The 14006-nt window shown below is 45.7% G+C and overlaps 1 protein-coding gene across 6 annotated transcripts in view; it reads left to right on the forward strand.

The window, feature by feature from the left end:
• The first annotated feature begins 609 nt into the window (after positions 1-609).
• FBXO34 (F-box protein 34) overlaps positions 610-14006 on the forward strand; it is a 39491-nt gene continuing 26094 nt past the window's right edge. For 3 of the 6 annotated variants that reach the window (XM_066321567.1, XM_066321564.1, XM_066321563.1), the window contains exon 1: positions 610-724. The gene's annotated coding sequence lies outside the window, so the exon portion shown is untranslated. Of the gene's footprint in view, positions 725-13651; positions 13981-14006 lie in introns of those variants that run through there. The other 3 variants (XM_066321565.1, XM_066321562.1, XM_066321569.1) reach the window with 2 other exon arrangements.

The raw sequence follows: 14006 nt of genomic DNA on the forward strand, positions 1-14006 counted from the left end.
GGATGGACTGCCCAGGGAGATGGTGGAGTCACCATCCCTGGAGGTGTTTGAGGACAAACTAGATGTGGCACTCAGTGCCATGATCTGGTTGACAGGGTGGCGTTTCATCATGGGCTGGACTCGATGATCTCAGAGGCCGTTTCCGACCTAATTGATTCTGTGATTCTTCTGGCCCTGCACTCGGGAGTTCAGTAGGTTTCAAAGCCAGGAGGTTTATCGAACGACTTTTTGGCCTCCTGCAGAGGACGTTACAGATTTCTAGCTCGTTATCACGAGACTAAATCCACTGATAAGCTGCCGGTGCCCCGCAGCGGGCTGGGAACCTGCACCCCCGTGGCCTCCAGTGCCACGTTGGTCGCTAAACCTCATCGGTGAGCTGCAAGCCCAGCACACTGGCGAGAGCGGGAGAACCACGGGGTCGCCAGCGCCGGGGACTGCCTTGGAACTCGCTGGCGTCGAACAGGGACTCGCAAGGATCCCGGGAAGCGCCCCGAGCCGAGCCCCCGGTGCCTGGCGCGGCGGAGCGGCCGGTGCCTGGCGCGGCGCGGGGGCGGCTCCGCGTCCCTCCCCGGCGGCTCCGCGTCCCGCCCCGTTCCGCCCCGGATTGGCGCGGCCGCCCGGCTCCTCCCGCCGCCGCCGGGCGCAGGGGGGATCCGGCCGAGCCGAGCCGAGCCAAGCCGAGCTTGGCGGCTCCGCCACGGCCCGTCCTCCGGCCCCGCTCCCGGTAGGCTCCCGCGGGCGCGGCAGGGGTGGGTGGGCGCTGGGTTCGGCGCCGTGCGAGCAGGTGGGCGGCGGGCGGCGAGCGGGGCCCGCCCGCAGCGCCCGCGCTCCGCCGGCCATGGCGGCTGCGGGGCCGCAGAGGGGCCGCTGCCGCCCGCAGGACGGGGCCGCGCCGAGGGCACCGTGCTGCGTCCCCGCTCCGCTGGGCTTTATTTTATCCTCTTGCTTTATTCCGGCCGCGCTGCTCCGCCAGCGCCCGCGTCCCGCTCCCGGCCTCCCGCGGGGTTTTGTGGTGCTCGCTCCGCGGCGCCGCTGGCAGCGCTGCCGCGGCTCTCCCGGCCCGGCGGGTCGGGCAGCGGGAGCCCAGGAGCGGTGCCGTGTCTCCCGCGCCGCCCGCTCACCGTGCGGGGCGCGGAGCATCCACCGCTCCCACGCGGTTGCGTAACGCGCCCGTCCCACGCGTGGCCGGGGAGACCGAGCTCCCTCTGCATCCTGCGGGTCAGTCTTTTCGCGGACATTCTTTTAAAAGCAACCTCCCCCTCCCCTTTCAAACCGCGTATTTTCCCCCCAAATTTTGGTCTCTTGAGTTGCGGTCACTTCCTTGTTGTGTTTTTTCTGCACGGCTTCCCCGTGGTTCATACATCGATCAGCCGCCCTTCAGAAGGGAGGGGTTGTGAACTCGCTAAACATAAACAGTGATCCGAAAAGAGCTTTAATGAGACACGTTTACATGGTGTCTCAATATTAGGTACTGTGGTAATTCTTGAATAACGCCTTCACGTGGGGATGGCGTAAGAACCTAAGGAAAGGTTAAAAGTACAATTACAGTGGAAGTGATTTCTTCTCGGAATTACTTCCTCCAAGGCCTTACTCGAAACAATAAGCGTAGCTTTTAATTTCTTCAGTAAACCGAGGTTATTGACTTGTGCTATGCGGCTCCCAGTTGTAAAAATCTGCTTGGGTCAGCCGGACAAGTGGGTCTGACGCTCGTCCTGCGAGGTGCTTCGTACAACGCCCAGCAGCCGCGTGTCTCTGCTCTGTTTTTAAATAACCGGCTTGGATGGAGCTGTAAAGCTCAGCCGCAGCAGCCCGGAGCGTGGTGCGGGCTGTAGAACCCGCCTGCGAGGCTGTGTAAGTACTCCAGGAGTTGGCCCTGCCCTGCTGGGCGCTTTCCTGGCCGTGCCACAGTGCTCAGCATCCAGTTTTGGTGGTTGGAGATATCCAGGGGAGCTGTGGAACAGGCGAACGTGCGGCGCAGGCTCCAGCCGAGAGTCTTAATGAGTGTTTGCGTAGTGCTTCGTGTTTTCTCGGATGAAAGGTTTTACATAATTGGCCATTATAATTGTCTGTCACCCCTAGAGAAGAGCCAAAAAACCCCCCTTAAAAAACAAACGTGGAGGTAGGTAGTTCTCTTAAAAGTCCAAAGTCTAAATGCCTGTAGGTTGTGCATGCTGTTACTGCTCAGTGTGGAGGCAGCAAAACGGCTGAGTTAAAAAAAAAAAAAAAAATTAATCTAATTCTGACCTCCTTTTAAGCCATTTGATCAGCATCATTGGGACAAACGACATCCTGCTTGTGTTTGAGCTGCTTGTTCTTCGGTGCCCTGAAGAATTCCTAATGTGACTCTGGTTCCACCAGTGTTAATGTTGGTTGAGGTTTCCCCCCCCCCTTCAAATCTTAACTGGAAGCCTTTTACAGTGTTTTGATTCCTTTTTAATAAATGGCTAATCCCCTTGCTGCAGGGGATGGGAGTGTTTTGAACGCAGCATTTTTGGGTCCTAAGGGGAGGGGGAAGGGAGTGCCTTGTGTTGCTTTCCAGCAGCCACCCGCCTTCCCCCAGCCTGAGTGAAAGGGCCTTATTGACTGATTTTGAAGGTAACCTGCCCAATTCTCCTCTTACATGCTAAAACCCATAAATTTGCTGTAGCACAGAGCCTTTGAGGGGAAGAAATGGAATGTCAAGGAGCCTGGGCTTCATCACGAGCAGCCTGGTAACAAAGGCACTGTCTGTTAATTGCATCCTGCTTATCGAAATCTCCCCTCCTAATGACAGAGTAACAATTTAATAGGTGTGAAAAGTTGTGGGATTTGATTTAATACCACTGTCTTAAAATCATCCTGCATGCTCAGTATGACTAAGTTGTCGCTTTCATATTTAATTGGAGAGTGAGCAGAGGCTGAGGAGAAAGCTGGGGATGTTTCACTTCCACTAAATGCTCTTTAAAATCTTTTCTCCATTTGGAGAAGGATTGTGAAGAATTGTGAGTGGCTTGTTAAGTGCTAAGCTGCAGCTGAGTGACTTACAGGTTATAAAACATCTTTCTGTGTCTCTTAAATTTGGAAGCTCATCTTGAAGCTTGTGCTGTGGTTGTTTTTCACAGTGCACACAGGCTGGTGTGCAGCTCCCGTGGTTTTGGGGTGTGGAGGTGCCAGGTTAGGTTTGGGTGATGTGCAGGTGAGCACTGTGTAGTGGATGCACTACACTGCCTGGGTAATAACACTCCCTGAGGTTCCAGGTGTCAACACCTTCATCACCACGTGTTATTTTCACTTCTTGCTGCCCTGTAGCATAAGCAAACCAGCATTTTGGTATAATCCTCACACAGAGGTTGTTGTATTCCCAGCAGATAGGGCACATTTCGATATTCCTGTTTCAGGTTTCAGAGAGGAGAGCAGCTTTTCTTGGACCTGATGGTTGAGTCTATAAGGAAGACACAGGACTGATCCTAAACCTATAATGAAAGATAGTATAGCCTGGGAAGCATCTCTCTTGCCCTTGTCTGCTGGTATTTTTTTTGTCTCTTGTGGATTATTTGGTCATTGGATTTATCACTGGATGTTCCTATCCATAGATTTGAGCTTTTGAAGGAAGTACTGGTGTAGTGAAAGTTATGGGTTAGAGATCCTCTTCCCAGCTCTGTAAGCTCTGCAGGAAGGAGGGCACAGGAATGCTGCTTTGGTATGTGTGGCTGCTCCACTTTTATTTGTACCATATTTTACTGGCTTTGTTTTCTAAGCTATTTTGATTCTATTAACGTATTAAACTTAGAGTCTATTAAAGTCAGTGTGACAGTCTTTCTTTAATGTAGGAATGTTGTCCCTTTTTTCAGATGTCCTTTTTTCACCCCTAAAATATGAAACAGAATAATTGTCTATAGTTCATATTCTGCCTGTAATTGTGGGACTTGTATTTGGAATTGACATTGTAGTTGTGGATTTAGTGTTTATTCCCCAAATAACTTTTCTTTTTTTTTTTGTCTTCTTTGTGGAAGGGGAATATCTGCTGTATCACCTGCTAATCCTGCTGTTGCAATTTTATGCCTAGAGCATAACTGGAGCTGTATTTACCACTGTAGGCATGGTGATTGGTTTGTTTAACTATTTTGGGTGTCAAACACCCTAAAGAAAAATTGCAGCAGGACTGTCTGGTGTAGGTACAGGATGAGCATCAGTGGTACCATGACCTGGCTGTCCAAATTTGGGTGTCTGCAGCGTCATTGCAATGGGTGGCAGGGAGAGATGGATTAAATATAGCTCAGGTGTGCCCCAACATGTTGCAGCTGCTGCTCCTGTTGCAGTACAGGGCTAATAGGAATGTTTACACAGATCACCTTCCTACACATCCCAGGTTCAACCACCTCTTTGGTAGCAAGTTGCTGCTGGGCAGCCACATGACTGCTTAAAACTGCTTGGAGAGTAGAAAAAACTCTACAGAGACACATAAATGGCTGTTAATAAAGTGTCAGCTTTAAAAAAAAATTAGAAATGGCTGTCTGGTATCTTGGGGTGCAGAAAATAGTGCTTTTTTTTTTTTTTTTTTTTTTTTTTTTTTCTCCCTGTGTGATTAAAAAATAATCCTGCTTTAGAAGCTGTTCTGTCTGCAGTTCACAGCAAAGTGATGGCATTTGGGTAGCAGGGAGGCAGAATTCCTGCCAGTTAAAATCTTGCTGTCCTAATGTGCCATTCCTTGCAGTGCTTGGAAGCTGATCTACAGTGCTCTTCTGCCTTGCAGCAAAACAACTAGTGATTAAAAATTCAGCAGATGCTGTGGTTCACTTAACTACTTGTTCTTGCATCATTCAGGTCATATCACACAATTAATGTTGCTAATGTTCAATCTAGCTTTTTTTCTTTCCTCTAAGAATGAAAATTATCTGAACTACCATGGGATTTACAGAACTGTTTTGGCAGGAATTGGGCTATGCAAAGTAAGTTATTCAGGAGTGGTTTTGCCCTTCCCCTAACTTGGAGAATCTTCTTTTGGTTTCAGAAATATGATTTGTTCGTGCCAGACAGGACTGTAATTTCTGCAACTTTTCTGACTTAAAAAAAATCAAAGTGTTTTCTTTTGATTGCTTTGAGATAAATGAGACTCCCTAGATGAGAAGGAAGAGGGGGAGAGCACGATAGGTGTAAGTGCTTGCTTTCTTATTTAAACTCAGTGTTTCATTTGGCCACAGAAGTATTTTTGTAAGAGAATTCTCATTTTATTGCGGGCAGGGTTTCTACTGCTTTCAGTACATCCACTTTTAACTTCTACGATTTTGGTTAATAGAATTCAATCCAAGGTGTCACTTACTCGACTTTGAAATTAGTATTAAACTTTACCTTCCCCTCCTTTTATGTTCCTTTAATTATGTAAGTTTTGCTTTCTTTTTGTAACACACAGAGATTCTAGAAATCTTCTCTGGGCTGCCTGGAAGTAATATTCATGTAGGAAGAGACTTGTAGTTTCTTTTTACTTCTTTTACCAGTTTTCTGCTTGGAAGCTGGTGTTTAGGAGAAAACTGATCCACTCTTTGTGATCAGTGCTGTAACTTGGTTTTGATTGGCCTTCCCTGCACCTTCTCAAGACTCCTGGATGGTGGGCCCTAAACTGGATGGACGTGTTGATATGAGCCTTCATGCTTGTGCTGTTCTAAGGAAGATAAAACGCAGCCTGACAACAGAGAAAAATTGCTGGGCCGTTCAGTGTCTTTGAGAGGAACTTGCTGTGGTGGGGCAACTCTGGGCTGCAGAGGTCAGGAAATTAAGTTGAGAATATGGAACACAGGTGGAATATTTTGGTCAAGGGCACACACGAGGCTCAACCCTTGCTGGAGAGCTGCAGGGCTGAGGGCAAGGTTGTGTCTTTTTAAGTGTGAAGTAAGGGGCACATCCATAACAGAAATGGAAAAGGTGAATTGGTATCGCACAGTGTATGATGGACACTCCTTTGAACCAGGTTTTGGAGAAGTAATGGGCAAACCCAGGAGGCTGTGTTGACACATGTTGTTTGGACTTGCAGTTTGGGTGACTTTTTGTGATCTGTCAATTAGCACATCAAGAGGAGGATGTGTTTTTAGTCGAGGCAGACTTATTTCTTTGGAAAAACCTGTTTGGATTATTAACTCTAACTGTACTTTGAGAGAACTTGTCTCAACTGAGTTGTCAGCAATCAGTTTGAAAAATGAAGTCTTAAATATGTGAACCCTCCCCCAGCCTCTTCAGTGTCCTGTTCAGAATGATGGAAGAGAAGGATTCAGGCTGGCTTTTGCATATTCCTGCTGCCATGAATGCACATATCCAATGTGCTGTACTTGCAGAATTGATATTCAGGATAATATGTTTAATCTTCAATTGCAAAAAATTAGCTTCACACATAGCTAATTCCATCTGCTGGAGAAATAGGAGTGAGGCTAACTTCATCACTTATTTGGGACCTGCTTTTTGCTGTGCTAATTACTATGCATGAGCTTTGGAAATTTGCATAATTTTTTGGCAAACCTAAGCAGCAGCCATTTAATTTAGAATTTTTATTAACTTTAAGCATCCCTAGCAACTCCTAAGCTACTTCTGGTTCATTTTGTGGTTTTGGTGTTTTACCGGGTTTGATTTTGAAAGCTTCAGTAGCTTCTTTTTTCTTTTCCTTGCAATGACCTTATATAAGCAACAGCAGCTTGCTGCCATCTCCAGTAACTTTCAACCTGCAATGTGACACAGAATTCCTTCTGTCATTCAGATTAAAAAAAAAAAAAAGTGTTAAAGTTAAGTTCTTGTTAAAAAAAAATAATTCTAAAGGAGTAAAATTAGAAGGTAGGTTTTGGTTGCTCTTCTGCAGTGTGAGAAGAGCACTTGAAATATTTTAAGAGTAGATGCGTTTCCAAAAGTAACCTTGGGGAAACTGGGGCATGTCAAGTCTGGTCCTTGTTCTGATAAAAGCTGGTCTTTTTATGTGAATTTTTAAGCTCCAAAGAATTTGGATGTAAATTCATCATTGCAGATAGCTCCTAAATGTTCTTTCGTACTCAAAGGCTGTATTTTGACACATTTTCAGCTTCTCAAGGTGTCTAGCCATGCCTTTTCCACTTGGTTTGCTTTTGTTTTTGTGACCTCCACCTTTTGCTGATTTTGCTGGTTGGCAGTCAGTGGAGGCGGATAATCTGTAAAATATTGAAGCAGTTGGAATTTTATAGCAAAAAATACTGTCTGCTTTATTGGAATGCTGTCATTCAGAGTCAGCTGTTACATGCTGATTTTCTTTTGGAGGCAATAGACTGGATTAATTATAAAATTTGAATTATTTGTGCCCACTTTCTGTCTCAGTACCATCAGTAACTTCCTGCGTTGCTCTGTGCAGTTGCACTCCCGAGTCTTTGTCCCTCTTTCCTCATCCCTCTTGCTCCGTTGACCACTTAAAAAATGCAGTTTCTTCCTTGGGATGAACGGGGTTACATTGCTAGACTCTTTAATTCCTCTCTAATTGGCAGAAAGCCAAGCATAAAATCTTCTTCATAAGTCACCCTAGAGGTTTCTTTGTATGTGCTATTATTTTCTTTGCGTGCTAACATCACTGAAAATACTTTTTCTTTTTCTTTTTTTTTTTTTCCCCTCCCCCCAAGTCTAGACCAGGCATAATTATGTTCGTGTATATGTGTAGGCTTGGGTGTTGCCACGCTGCAGCCCAGAGAGCAGTTTGAAGTCCTTGGGCAGTTTAAGACCAAAATGTCTTGTAGCATCAAAGGCAGCACTATCCCCTCTGCATCTAGGGAGGTGAAGTAATTTTCTGGTGTATCTGAACTTCAAAGACAAACTCATGACTTGTGCCTGTGGTCTGGCTTTCTGAACTGTGTCATACTGGAGGCTATATTTTAAAAAAAAGGTTTGGACCCTGGGTTCAAGCAGGACTTGTGCTCAGTGATAGTGGCTGGCATTGGATTGTGGATTATGTTCATGTGCTTCCAGAGCACCCCAGTTCAATTTTCGTTTATGAAACTCTTCATTGAGGTCTTTGTTCTGAGCGTCATCTTTGTTGCAAAGTCTAAAAATCCTTTCCATCATGGAGCCTTTGCTCCTGTGTTGTGCCTCTTGATGTTTTTATATCTTCAGAGCTTCTGTGCTTCTTCCCACCCCGACTCCTGAGGTTGAGGCAAGCTCCCTGTAAATGTACATGCAAAACTGCCTCTTTTTCTCCTACTGAAAGGCAGCTCTGGCTTTGCCATGATGCTACTGTGATTTTTTTCTATTAATTTCTCTTCCTCACCTCCTGCCTGTGTCCTGGTGCTGGGGAGAGGAGGGTTCACTGCTGATCACTGATGGCATGCAAGACGTGGAACCTTGAGGCAAGCATCAGGCACTTGGTAAGGGTATTCTTAAAAAAAAAGAAAAAAAATCCTGTTGTCTGAAAATGGGTTTATACACTTCAATTTATCCATCATGGCACCAGAGCCTGCCAGAAGGTGTTGGACAGACTGTTAGTTCCTTGTGTTTTTTTACTTAATTTCCTCTCCAAAGAAGGATGACACTCTACCATTGTGGTGTTTTTTTTTTTTTTTTTTTTTTTTTTTTTTTTTTGGGGGTGTGATTTTTTTTTAAATATGGAGTACCTTTATCTTAATAAACAGATGAATGAAGTGATGCAAAGACTGCTTGTTTTTGCGGCTGAAATCTCTGTGAATCTGCTGCCGCTTCTGAAACTGGGGCTGTGGGAGGATTACTGATAGCAATGAATCCATCTTCCGTGGTGTTAAAGGAAAAAAAAAAGTTCCTGTATTTCTCTTAAAGTGCTCATGGATTTTTTTTTTTTTTAGATGGAGTAGGACTGCAGATGTAGTCATATTAAAATATAAACCAACTCGCTTCGAATTGGTCTCTCAGCAGAAGGAGTTGGAGACGTGACTTTGGTAAGAAGTTACTGGGAATTCTTTTTAGTGCAGCTTTGCAGCCTTGTGCTGTGGATGGGAGCCCAGAGCAGTCTGAGTCATGCTTCCTCCATGGAGAGGACATGGGATGCCACCAGCAGTGAACTAAACCAGTTTTCCTAATGATTGCTTTGTTCAGCTTTAGCTACTTATGGGGTTGTTAAGATGGTGTCAGCTGATGTGTCAGCTGGAGGCCATGGGGTAAATTGTAGGATAAAGAGCAGTAGTTTACATACCTTTGTAGCAAATGTTTCTGCAGCATTCTGCACACTCTTCTTGCCTTAAAAGGGGTTTTTTAAGCTCTTTTTGCTCTTTTGGGTCAGTAGATATATGGAGTGAAGAAAGGGTTGTGTACAGATTTTGTGAGGTTAACACAGCTTCATCCCTGACCCGACTGAATCCAACAAAGTGAAGGATGCACAACATCCTGCAAGGATGGCCCCTTTTCTTTGGGAAAATATTTTTAAGAAATTGGGAAGAACTTAGGAAAGAAATTGTCGAGGAACAAATGAAAACTGAGTGCAACAAGTGAAAATTCTTGCGTCTCTAGTGGACCTGTACAAAAACAAGTTTGTTGATGCTGCTTTAATGGTAGTTGCAAGGTTATTTTTATTTAATGTTTATATTCTTATTTTATTTTAAGGATTTGGGGAGTGCCCCTATCTCCTGTCTCTGCCCTGTGTTCCTTGGGTCACAGATAGAGTCTTTACTGGCATATATGTCAGGCAGAGGCTGCTGAGAGAAGCCTTGTCTTTAATTAGACCAATGAGTATCATTGAGGTGGAGGGGAAGAGATGAGTGATCTTTTGAGCCTGAATAAATGTCAGATTGTATTTTATCAGAATTACAGTTAGGGATCAGGGATTCACTGAGTTTCTATTTGGCTGTGGGCTGTCTGGGCCCTTTTTGCGTCTTCCATCTCTTAGCTGCAGTTATGGGAAAGCCGCAGTATCGCACTTGACAGACATAAAGCACAGCTCTTTAGGGGAAAGAAGGGTAAATGACCCAGGTAAAATGAGCCAGGCTGGAGTCAGTAAAACTACCCAGAGTGCCAGCAAGTGATACCTGTGTCCTGAGTTTAATATATTCCCTTCCCACTGGGCATGCTCAGGAGGATTAGTGAGAGATGCTTTAACCTAAAGCTACTAGTGCTTTTTTTTTTTTTTTTTTTCCTTCCCCTCTCAAAAGTGGTTTGCTTTTACTAAAATAGCTAAATGCAGGCATGTTAAGCTTAATATATATGTGTGTGTGGGTACCTGAGAAAGCTTCTCATTAGGTAATCCTGTAACTTTCTCCTGGGGAGATGCTGAGAATATCACCTTTGCTACCAGTCAGGGCCAAGGCAGGCTTGTTAGCAGCTTGTAAGTGACAGTCCTACTTTGCTTTGTGGGTATTTTAAGTGATGAGGGTAGCAGAGCTCCAGGGAGAGGTGATAATGTCTGTGCTGGTTTTCTTCTTGATAGGGAGGTGGCGGAGGAGGAGGAGATAGGACTAATTGCATACCTTCCAATTCCAGTTACTTCATTACAGAATAATCGTTGGAGCAGCCCTGCAATCTGCTCTGATAGCAGATAAGTGGCGTGGCTCACAGCACTTCAATCTAAACAAAACTTAAGTGCTTTTTCCTTTTTCCCTGGAGTGAAACTGTAATTTCGTTATGTGAATGTTAGCCAGGACAAAGTTGTTTTTGCAGCTGTCATGATGATTCTCTGGGCTTTGTGTTAGAGGTACGTCCCCAGTGTATGGAGCAAAAATACCCTAAAATGCTGCATTTCCCTTACCTGGAAGCTTCAGTTGAAGGCTCTCCAAATGTTTGCCAGGTGAAGATCTGTTTAGTTTTGACGTTAGATGTCTCAGAGGGTTTAGATATAAACCAGTGAAGGTTTGGATTATATTCCTTTCCATAGCAATACATGTTAATTAGCTCCTCTGTCTGTATTAGGCCCTGAAATAGTCAAGTGAAAGAGCGTGAGTGCATCTCTGCTGCTTCAGAATACGAGTCCCTGTGGTGAGGGTGGTCACATTGAAGCATTGCCTCATTTTTTTGGTTCTCTGGTGTAGAAATGGTGTTAAATGCAGCCCATGTGATGCAAAAGAGACTAATCAGGCAGAGCTTGGGAGAGAGATTTTTGCCTTTTTTTGAAATGGGATAAAAGTGAATTTGTACTCCAGGCTGAACCCTGGGAAATTATAAAATCCCAGAATGTTTAGGTTGGGAGGGACCTTCAAGCTCATCTCGTTCCAACCCCCTCCCATGGGCAGGGACACCTTCCACTATCCCAGGTTGCTCCAAGCCCTGTCCAGTCTGCCTTTGGACACTTCCAGGCTCTGGGCAACCTGTGCCACGGTCTCATAAAATATCTGGAACTGCTGTTGATGATGATGACTTTAAGGTACCGATTGAAGGCCACAAGAGCACCCCAGACAAGTGCCTGGACGTTGCACAGTGCAGTGCTGGCCAAACCTTAAACTCTCTTCAGGCTCATTTTTTCTGGACTGCCACAGAACCATTAAATCTGATCCGTTCCTAAAAAGACAGCTGACTGTGCAATCTGAGCCACATAAAATTCTTTGTCTCTGCTTTGGACTTGAATGGAAAAGTAGTTTGTTTTCCCATTAAATTGACCTCAACTGTCGCTGCCCCAAAGGGGGTCTGTTCTTGCAGGCTCTGCTTGGCCAGGAGGCAGAGTGTGCTTGGCTCTCCCTGTGTTTTGCTGCAAGCCTGCTAACTCACTCCAGGACAATGGGAGGATGGTAATGCATTAAGGCAGCTATTTCCTAGCAGGTTAAATGTTTTGGGAAAGAAAATGTAATATACTTCGTAAAAGTTAATAGTTTTGTGAGTTCAGGCTTGGTTGTGTTGGTTGTAATTTGGTTGATTGTGTAGATCCAACTGCAGCATTAAGCTCTGGGAATAAATAAGGTGAAGTGGTGTGAATTTCAAAGGATTAAAGAGTACAAGGCCCCCTTAATTGAATCTTACGTTTTTACGGTGGCTTTCAGAGGGAGAGGCCCAGACATGCTTTGCAAACCAACTTGTGCATTGTGTACTGTAGTGGATCCATGTTTTGGTAGGAACAATGTGACTTATTTAATGAGATGGACTGCATCACCTTCTTTGTGAAAAGAGGCATTTATTTATTCATATTGAGGAAAAATACATTTTTCCTCAGAGTCTGTAGCTGATCAGACTCCTGTATGCCTTTCTAGCCCCTGATGTTGCAGGGATGGGAGGCTTGGCACACTGGATGGGTATTGCCTAAACAAAAATGAGGTTCAAGCCTAGAGTGTCACGCTGCCTGACCCCCACCTGCTGGGGGTGTTGACTCACAGTGCTCTTTGCTCATGTTTAGGAGAAGGTTTTAGGATGTGAATCTCATGTGGGATCACAGGTGCCATGCTGCCTTTTTAAGAGGTTGGGTGCCTTGACTTTGTAGGGAAGAGAGGCAGAAAAATGGCACTCCAAAGGTAATCCAGGTGGAAGGGGACTCACCTACGGACAGGAGGTTCAGCTGGCTAGTCAGGAAGCATCAGCAAAGCACAGCTCCTTCCTGTGAGTGGACAAGGTTCCTCCACCTGTAAACACCATCACATACACCCAGCCTTGGCTCTTCTCTGGCTTCTGTTTTCTTTTTAATGGCTGTAGAGTGCCTCGGTGCTTCCTTCCTGTCTTCCTGGTGTTTGGCTTAGGGCTTTGATGGCCCCTCTGATGTTGGAATCAGTACATGGTGGGTACTTGGTGAATGTCCATGGGATTATACTGGTGTGTTTATGACCTGGGATGGCTGCACTGGGACTTCTCACGTGCTTCCATATCCAGGACTTGGTTACCATCCATCTTCACTGCAGAAAATGAATTGAAGGCAAATTGTTACTGGAGACTTTTTTAGGGAAAAGGTTTTTAATGAGTACCTGAAGGGCCACAATCCTATGGATCGTGTGTGGTGTCATGTAGCTGTGAGCAGGTTTTTCTTATTGCAGAAACTGGATTGATTCCTTTGGGCTAGATAGCATCTGATTTTTATATGAGGGAGGGGGAGAAGCTGTCTGACTTTAATCTGAATTTACTAGGTACTTAATAAGAAAGACCTCTGCCCTGAGTGACTTGCTCAGGCTATGTTGTGTTGCAGGAGCTCCATGGAGATGAAGCCTGCTGGCTTTAGTTTGATCTAAAATCCATTTGGCTCAAAGTTACTTCCAGAATCACATCCTCCCTGGTACTTCAGACTTGTGACTGGGTAACCTGCTGAGTGTTCTGGGTTGTGGCAAAGCCTGGTTGCTTTGGTGGCTGAGAGGTGACACTGGCACGTGGAACTTGTCCTTCAGGTGACAAGCAGAGGCACATTTCTGAGAGCTGTGTGCTTCTGCCTGTCTCATCCCTTTATAATCTGCAATTTATATGGAAAAGTAGAGGGATTTAATTCGTTTTCTGTGCAGTGGTGCTCTGTGGGAGCAGTTGGCTGTCGTGGTGTTTGGCCCTGGAGCTGCCTTGGTGGCCGATTGTGTAAAGCAAGCAGGGAGTGAGCGAAGGTATTTGCAGCAGTCACTTGGGAACTGGGATAATTCAAGTCTCGATCAAGCTCAGGCTCCAACAGGTTGTGGAATTTATTTATACAACACCACTGGGGTGTGTGACACTGCAGAGCCAAACAAACAGTTGATCCCAGCCCCAAGGCTTGTGTTGGGTATTAGATAACGATGGCTGGGTAATTACAGCCAGGGACATGGGTGGAGGGGTTAGAAGTGGGTGAGGGCTACATCCGTGTGGAGAACATGAAATGTGCCTGGTTAATGGCAGCGTTAAGAAACTGTGGGTGCGTCTGGGGTTATGGCAGGGCTGGAGGTCAGCTCTGCAGGAGGAAGTGTTGACTGAGTTATTGGAGACGCGTGGATTAATAAGGGAAAGCGGAAGGCTGCGAAATGAAACCGGCCGAGCGTATGGGGAGGGGCTGGCTTACACGGAAGCTGACGTACAACAGCACTGGCACTCCAAGGGCTTGAGGAATTCGGGTGTCAGAGCAGCCACTGGGAATCCACACCTAGACCCCAAAACGTGTGCTTGATGGGAACAGAGGAACAGGTAAAGGAAGGGGTCCCCTGTGGCTT

The sequence above is a fragment of the Sylvia atricapilla genome, chromosome 6, assembly GCF_009819655.1.
Source record: "Sylvia atricapilla isolate bSylAtr1 chromosome 6, bSylAtr1.pri, whole genome shotgun sequence".
In the NCBI taxonomy this organism is placed as follows: Eukaryota; Metazoa; Chordata; class Aves; order Passeriformes; family Sylviidae; genus Sylvia; species Sylvia atricapilla.